General features: G+C 38.6%; 1 protein-coding gene across 3 annotated transcripts in view; it reads right to left on the reverse strand.

Moving 5' to 3' along the window:
* The window catches only part of LOC136877636 (serine/Arginine-related protein 53), a 66,814-nt gene extending 58,091 nt beyond the window's left edge, over positions 1-8,723 (reverse strand). The window contains exon 1 of one of the 3 annotated variants that reach the window (XM_067151827.2): positions 8,494-8,723. The gene's annotated coding sequence lies outside the window, so the exon portion shown is untranslated. Of the gene's footprint in view, positions 1-7,991; positions 8,281-8,493 lie in introns of those variants that run through there. The other 2 variants (XM_067151829.2, XM_067151828.1) reach the window with 2 other exon arrangements.
* Between the last annotated feature and the right edge of the window lie 717 nt (positions 8,724-9,440).

Here is a 9,440-nt window from a genome sequence, read left to right on the forward strand (position 1 = left end):
TGGTCTCTGGGGCTGCTACAAATCAAATCTTGATATTATTTTTCGAATACAGAAACGAGCTATCAGAATTATATTGAGACGTAACAGGTTAGATCATTGCAGACCATTATTTAAGAGGCTAAGGATAGCCTACTCCCAATTCCAAGCATATACATCATGCAATGCATTCTACACGTGAAAAAAAATATTGATCACTTCAGAAAGAATTTTGACAATCACAATTATCAGACGCGAACAAGAAATAATATTTTTATCGAGCACAAGAGTAAAACCATTGCCTTGAGACATGTAGACTCTGTTGGAATCAGATTGTATAATAAGCTTCCAAATAAGATTAAAGATATTAGTTCCGTCGTTCATTTACCACAGCTTTAAAAAATCTCCTTCTGAGCAGCTGCTTCTACAGTACAGAAGAACACATGACGAAGTGCTGGTAATGATGCTACTACTTATTAACTTGTAATCTAGTATATAGCCTTAAAAATATGTTAATGTCACATTGACTATGTTCATATTATTAACACCACACCAATATATTTTTATTTTGTCTTGTAAATATTGGTTATTAATATTATTTAAAAAAATTAAGATGTGCTGTCCTAACATTGAGGTATTTGGTGTTGATGTTTTTCTTATTCTTCAAAATGTTCATTGTTGTCCATATATTATTGTTAGTATTAGGAAATCACTTGATAACTCCTATACTGTTGGCATCTTTCAAAATATGTAATTGTACAGTCTATGGAAGCTAAATAAATGAATGAATGAATGAACAAACCTATTTTCACATTCCTCAACAATTGCTTTAAATCCATCCCAGAGTCTGTTTACATTTTTATTTACCGTTTTCCATCGATCGTAGTTACTTTTTAAAAACTCCCTCATGCCTGTTTTATCAGCCATATGGTACTGCCTAATAGTCCTAATTTTAATATCTTTTCTTTCACATTTAGAGAGCCTCCGTGGCTGAGGTGGCAGCCTCTCACCGCTGGATACCGTGGTTCAAATCCTGGTCACTCCATGTGAGATTTGTGCTGGACAAAGCGAAGGCGGGACAGGTTTTTCTCAGGGTACTCCGGTTTTCCCTGTCATCTTTCATTCCAGCAACACTCTCCATTCTCATTTCATTGCATCTATCATTCATTAATAAATCACTTTGGGAGTGGCGACCCCATCGTACTAACAGCCTATATCTGCTTCATTCATTACAGCCCTGACCCGGTAAATGACTGGAAAACAGGTTGTAGGTTTTCATTTTCTTTCACATTTATTTTTAACTACCACAAAAACAGCTCTGAGATCACTAATACCATCTATTACTTCGGTTTCTCTATAGAGCTCATCTGGTTGTACCAGCACCACATCTAGAATATTCTTCCTTCTAGTTGGTTCCATCACTTTCTGAATCAGATGCCCTTCCATATTATTTTATTTGCCATTTGCTGGTCATGCTTCCTGTCATTCGCATTACCTTCCCAATTGACATTTGGTAAATTGAGATCACCTGCTACGATCACGTTCCTTTCCTTACCATTTCCCACATAGCTGATTATCATATCAAATAATTCTGAATCAGCGTCAGCGCTACCCTTTCCCGGTCTGTACACTCCAAAGACATCAAGTTGCTTATTATCTTTAGAGATGAGCCTTACATCTAGAATTTCATGTTTGTCATCTTTAACTTTTATGTAGCTTACAAATTCTTCTTTCACCAGAATGAATACTCCCCTCCTACCATTCCTATCCTATCTCTACAATACACCCTCCAATTCTGTGAGAAAATTTCTGCATCCATTATATCAATTCTCAGCCATGATTCAACTCCAATTACAATATCTGGTAAGTAGGCTATATATCTATTAAATCACTTAATTCTATTCCTTTCTTTACAATACTTCTACAGCTGAACACCAACGTTTTTGTCATCCCTACTTGATTTCCAGTTCCCTGTTCCCATATCAGTGCTCCCTAGGCCACCCTGTTTCCCTGAATGTACCTGTCTATAACCCTTCTAAACAAATATCCTAACTTATACGTACCACTGCGGTTTAAGTGAAGGCCATCTGAGCGCAGATCCCTATCTCCTACCCACCCATTACGATCTAGAAATCTCACTCCCAGTTTCCCACATACCCACTCCATAGTCTCATTTAAATCCCCAATCACCTTCCAGTCAGTATCCCTCCTACACAGTATTCCACTGATAACAATTTCCGCTTCCTTAAACTTCACCGGTGCTGCATTTAGCAGGTCCCACACATCTCCAACACCGGTGCTGCATTTAGCAGGTTCCACACATCCCCAACTATGTTGGTACTTATACCTGCTTGTCTTAGGTTTTTAGTACCAACGTGAAACACTAACACCTTCTCCTTTCCCTCTTCCTTCTCTTCTACTTTCCTCAAAATCTGCCTCAACCTAATTCCTGAATAACACTCTACCCTGGTTCCCTTTCCTCCACACACTTTCCCCACATGTGTAACGATGGAATCTCCCATGACCAGAGCCTCAACCCTACCCACCTCATCTGATCCCCTCCCTTTCTGGCCAGCCCTATCTTTCTTGATAGCTGCAGAAGCTACTTCCTTCTCCCTTTTCTCCATCCCATGACCCTGTTCCACCGGTGTTTCTATATCCACTACTCCAGATTTCCCTTTCCTACCTCTTCCCTTTCTCCTACTTCCAGACTTCTCAGCAACAGTTCCCTGTTCCTCATCTTCCCTCGGTTGTTCTACCTGCACTGACTCGTACTGATTTCTCACAGACACCTGTCCTGAATTCTGATTCTGAATGGAGCCCTTAGCCTGCAATCTCCTTCCCCTTAAAACGTATGACCACCTGCCTTCTACAATTTCCCCTTTTCCTTCCCATCCCTCTTTTACATCTACTGTATCATGTACAAGTACATTGTTTGAGGGAGGCCTACTTTCCTTCCTGTCCTCTGAGAGAATCCTAATTATCTCCCTCAAAATCTCCAACCCCTCCCTCATACTCCTTAATGCCTGGCCACACCCACAGTTCCTACACTTGCACTCTTTAGCCATTTTTTACTGAATAATGAAAAGAAAAAGAAAAATAAGATATTTTATTCTGTGCAAAATTAGAATGAATGGAAAGAAATATTGTCTAGGATAGTTCACAAAGATCACACGACAATAAGGTAATTAATATAGGCTACTACTATACTACAATACTACTTAGTTGTACGATTTTGTATTCCTACAACAACCTAACAGGATGAAAATTGCTGTTAATTACTGGAAACAGAGAATAATGCACAAGAATTACACAATTCTAAACTGCAGTTAAGTCTACCCTAATTACTACAACGGAATTCTAGTACGAGAGTTACTACAGACACCACAGACACTATACTACATAAATATTTTACAGTAATAGAATAAACACACAATTTTCTAATAAGATACTACAGGGAGAATAATTTAAGTGTTCCGACTTCTTCTCGCATGCCGTGAGAAGTCCCGATCGAGCACCATATGGCTTCTGTCAACACGGCGAGATAAGAAGTGTTCAATGCAATGCGCCGTTTAGCACTCTGTCCCTCAGTTAGTTAGAAAATATTGGACTTTTAAGGTGTGTTGTGAGGTTATTATCACGATGGTTAAATACACTATAGAGCAAAGAATATTTTTGGTTGAGTGTTATTTGCACAAGAAGAAGAAACCTGTTAAAAGGTACCTTCGAAAATTCCGTAGACAATTTCTCGGTGCGACAGTACCATCAAAACGTTACGTGCATCAGCTCGTTTACAAGTGGCGTAGTACTGGTTCCGTAAGCAATAAGAAAAAGAAGCGAAGGAGAACAGCTCTCACACAAGAGAGTTTAGAAGATATACAGGCATGACTCCAGGTCAGTCCACATAAGTCACTTCGGAGATTAGCTCAGGAAAGTGGTATTTCACCTTCTTCAGCCCGTAATGAAACAAAATTGTTACATTTACGGTCTTATCGGACTCATTCAGTCCATAACATACTGCCTACAGATTTCAATGCAAGAATACGATTTTCCAATTGGCTAATAAATAGTGTCCACGATGGTGTTGTGGATCCGAACTTTCTTTTTATGAGCGATGAAGCCTGGTTTCATTTGAGTGGATATGTCAATTCACAGAACAATAGAATCTGGGATACAGACAACCCGCACATTTTACAGCCGAGACCTCTGCACGATGTGAAGGTGGGTGTGTGGTGCGCTATCAGTGCCCGACGAACTATCGGTCCGATATTTTTTTAGGACACGATTACTTCTGACCGTTATATTCACAACATTCTGGAACCATTTTTTGCTTCAGTCGGCCCATACGGCGTGTAGCTCTATGCGACGGTTACGGGAAATGTTCGATGATGATCAGATCATTGGTAAAGGCTTATAGCCCCCTCGTTTGCTTGATTTAAGCACATGTGATTATTATTTTTTTTTTTTTGCTATGGGCTTTACGTCGCACCGACACAGATAGGTCTTATGGCGATGATGGGATAGGAAAGGCCTAGGAGTTCGAAGGAAGCGGCCGTGGCCTTAATTAAGGTACAGCCCCAGCATTTGCCTGGTGTGAAAATGGGAAACCACGGAAAACCATTTTCAGGGCTGCCGATAGTGGGATTCGCATGTGATTTTTATCTATGGGGAAATCTCAAAGGGAAAGTTTACAGGAATAATCCTCGAACTGCAGAAGAATTAAAATCTGAAATTAGGAGCATTGTGTGTTCTATTGGTGTCCATGAACTACAAACTGTTTCGAAATCTCATTACAAGATGAGAAGTTTGCATTGCAGCTGAAGGAGATCACTTTCAGCATCGTCTGTAAATACTGGTGAGTTCAGTTTAATTCCCTAGTTGATTTATTTGTTTATTCATTTACCTATTTGTCCAGAGAATCTATGTAGCCGGCGAGTTCAGTTTAGTTTCTATAGGCGTAATCATGCTGCTTCTTTGAGCCGACTATGCCTGTTTGTCATGGCGGGCACTACGCTCGCTGTCTCCGCTTCCCAGCACGCCTAATCCTCGGCACTCCGCTCTGTACTTTCAAATTAATCACCCTGTATAATACACTACAATAATTTTAAACTACGTTTAGATACTACATTACACTACAATAATTTTAAACTACGTTCAGACGTATTTTAATTACAACAGGTTATTACTAAGCACAAACAGAAATGAAAATTCCAATTAGTCCTAAAATTAGATATTCACAAGAACTACCGGTACTCAAGGATTACTAACAAAGTTAAACACATAGACAGATTAATATTAGTACTAATTTATCCTACTATGCTGTAATAGAAATGAAACCTGCCATTTACAAAAAAATACACACGAATATAACAGGCAAGATACGATCTAATATAGCGTATCTACACTACAATTCCAGTATATGGGTCCCTCACCAGGATTACTTGATTCAAGAACTGGAAAAATCCAAAGAAAAACAGCTTGATTTGTTCTGGGTGATTTCCGACAAAAGAGTTGCGTTACAAAAATGGTGCAAAGTTTGAGCTGGGAAGACTTGGGAGAAAGGAGACGAGCTGCTCGACTAATCCAAGCCGTCAGTGGAGAAATAGCGTGGAATGACATTAATAGAGGAATAAGTTTGAGTGGTATCCTTAAAAGTAGGAGAGATCACAATATGAAGATAAAGTTGGAATTCAAGACGACAAATTGGGGCAAATATTTGTTTATATGAAGGGGAGTTAGGGATTGGAATAACTTACCAAATTTCCAATTTCTTTGCAATAATTTACAAAAAAAGATTAGTAAAGCAACAGATAGGGAATCTGCCACCTGGGCGACTGCCCTAAATGCAGATTAGTAATGACTGAGTGATTGGATCATCATCATTTCAACTCCTTCCCATTTGAGACCTCTCTCACCCACATCTCTATCCAGCATTTCCATGGCCTTCCCCTTGGACGGTAAGGTAGAAATATCTTCATTCTCATAATGTGCCCATACCACTGAAGCCTATGCTTCTTTATTACATTGGTAATAGGGACATCATACCTTCCTGTTTAGTTTATTCCGAATATTGTCCTTTCGAATAGTTTTGTTCATAGTTCTCATGAATCTCATTTGTGTAGCCAGAATTCTGGTGTAGTCACTGTTTAGTAGAGCATATGTCTCTACACCACATGTGAGAATCAGTACGAAGTAGGTGTGGTACAGGGTGGTTTTTTTCTTTTTGTGGTAGTTTTCAGTGCCACAGTAGATTTCTGACTTGAGTGTTTGATGCTTTCTCTGTCCTGCTGAATATTTCCTGCTTGGCAGTACTGTCACTGGAGATTGTGCTCCCGAGGTAGTTGAAGTGAGAAACTGATTCTAGTTTTACTCCTTCCAAAAAAGAGGTTTGAGTCTGTATAGATGTGGCAGGGGAGATTACCCTTGCAGTGTTGGGCTTGGCTGCACCAAGGTAAATAAATGTCAGTAGAATTGCATAAAATACATCAGAGTTGACGTAGTATCGTGCGCGAGCATACAGTTCCACATGACGTTACATTTCACAGCTATCGAGTTGTAAGCCCTGGTGAAGTTCATAATACTCTGTTATGTCTTGTTAATGACAATAACACTAAAATAGTTCAATTTTGCAGTTGATGTTTATTATTGTTATTGCCCTCAGGGGAATAAATTGAAATTTTATCATATTCATTTTTTTATGTAGTATTCCCCACCCGGCTACTCATCCTGTCAACCGACTGACGAAAATTTCTGGGGAAGACACTGCTAAGTTTACTGCAAATAACAGATTGTCAGACAGGTGGAAAAGGAGGCATGGTGAAAAATGTTTGCTTGCAATTACTGGTGAGTCACTGTCATCAGATCATCTGGTCACATTAGCCTATGTTTCAGAATGTGCCAACATTATTTCAAACGAAAACTACTCGCCACAAGAAGTGTACAGCTGCGATGAGATTGGACTTAATTTTAAGCAGTTGCCAAAACAAGAGCCTTGCTACAAAGACAGAACTTAGTGCACCGAGTTTCAAGATGAGCAAGGAGTGTGTGTTGACGAACAGTAATGTAGCCGGGAGTAACAAGTTAGCGCTTATGGTCAATGGCAAATCAAAAAATATCAGAGCTTTTAAAAATATAAATGTCAATTCACTTCCTGTGATCTACATGCATCCAAAAAAAAAAAAAGTGTCGATGACCAGTGAATTATTCAAGGACTGGCTTCATAGTTTGTCCTTGCAGTAACAAAGATCAATAAAGAAAATGGTTTACTGCCAAGGGCATTAGTTGTTCTTGATAAAGCCCCAGCACACAGCTCTACAGATGAACATGCTCAATGGAGATATCAAAGCTGTTTTTCTGCCACCAAATGTTACTCCACTGCTACAACCAATGGACCAGCAGGTGCTTCAAAAATGTACACATTTAAAAATTAAAAAAAATTCTTAGGGGTCTGATTGAGAGTGACGACCCTTCTTTAAGCATACTCCAAATCCTTAAAAATGTCAATATGAAAGATGTGATCTATTGGATGGCTGAAGCATGGAGAATTGTTAAACAATAATTAATCAGAAAATCAAGGACAAAGTTTGTGGCCCACTTTAATGTACATAGAAAGCACTGAACAAATTACTGAGTGTTCTTGTATTTACCAACGTAAGGAAGTTTATAAGCAGGTTCTGCGTTTGAAAATGATTTTTCATAATTTATGTCCTAATATTACGTACCAAGAGAAGGGATTGTTCTTGGCAGCAGACAACATTAACATCACAGATAATAAGAAAACAAATGGTTTTACAACATAAGTGAAATATTATTGACCATGAAATAAATGAAATAAAGGAATCCTTGTAGGCGTACAGTGCAAGCTTGTTAGCCTGAACCCTGTTAGTCTAAAAATCCAGATAAACCAAAGCAAAATCAGTGAAAAATTAAAATTGCAAATGTGCTGAAATGGGTAAATACCAACGACAAACTCAGATACAGTTTTAAAATGATAAGTAACAATTACATTTACTTACAGATGATTTTAGATTATCGTTTTACAGTAATATAACATGGTAAGTTATTGTTTCTTTTTGTATTGGCGTACAGAATCAGACAAAGCCTGTCCACCGCTTCATAAACATGATGTCAACAGCTGTAGCATGAGCCTTTGCTACTTCAGAATGGGAAATCACCTGAGTTGAGGTGCTTGCTTCATCAGCTGCATCTGTTTCTTCATCAAATTCCTGCGTAACAAGAAAAACGATTTCTTCTTCTATCATAACTTGATGGTATTCTGTTTTGATATCTAATCTCTCGACCAAGTCAGTTTCTTGTGTCTCTTCACAGCCTGGAATTCGTTGCATAAGACTTTTAATGTTCCAGGCTCAAGTGATTTATTACATAGTATTTTTTCTATAACCTGTTAAGCAGTGATATAGGTTTTGTATTGAAAACATAAAGTATACTTTTTCCTAATGGCAACCCTATAATTAGGGAAGTTATAATATATATCAATAATTATAACAGGATACGTACCGATGTTATCAAAATCCCAAACTGTACAATCACTACCTAAGGTTATGATTTAAAAAATCAATACCATAAGAAAATTACACTCTGCTTCTTTCAATTTATGTTGAGCAGCAACAATCAAATCCATACACACGGTATTTACCAAATTGGTGCTCATACCCGCTCATACCCCGGAACACAAACATAAACACAAAATAAACTAAATCATTCTTGCCAACCTCCGCGAGAAACATCATTGAAGAATAGGAGCATAAAAAGAAACCAACATAAACAAATCAGATTAGCCAACATCCACGAACAAAAGTAACGAAAACTAGAGAAAAGCGCACAACGTGCATAGATGTTCTGCATATAGCAGTTTAGTCGCTACAAAGTTGTGTTAGGGATACACGTCTCTGGTGACACCATAGCGCATGATACCGATCACACTGTTTATCGCACTGCTCACATATACACGATATTTCTTCCGGAGTGTGGAAACCCTTTTTCTTTCATACGCGATGGTGGAACCCATGCACTGCGAATCGCGTCAGCGTGTGGCGCAGATAGTACTCCGCACCTTTCCAGCCTGTAGACATCATTGCTTCGGTCGAGTAGAATTCCAGCCATATCTCTTTTTTCTTGTTCTGAAGTTCTTCTAAGAGTTCCTGATATGTCTTTGTGGATGGTGGGGGCATTTTCTGTCTTAATTCTTCTATGAAGAAAGGTTCTCCGACGAGCTGGTATGTTAGTCTAGAGGGAGTGAATTTCGATATACATAATAGTCTCTTAAGATTTGTTGCTTTGATCTGCTCATGTCTTTGAGATTTGATTTGGTGAGATGTGTCCATATTAATTCTAGTCCGTAAGTCACTATGTGCATTATTTTGGTGTTGAAGATCTTTACATATAAGTGAAATGCGCACAAGTGTGCAAAGAGTTTAATAGTTAATTGTCTTTACTGTATTCGT

The sequence above is a fragment of the Anabrus simplex genome, chromosome 7 (assembly GCF_040414725.1).
Source record: "Anabrus simplex isolate iqAnaSimp1 chromosome 7, ASM4041472v1, whole genome shotgun sequence".
Taxonomy (NCBI): domain Eukaryota; kingdom Metazoa; phylum Arthropoda; class Insecta; order Orthoptera; family Tettigoniidae; genus Anabrus; species Anabrus simplex.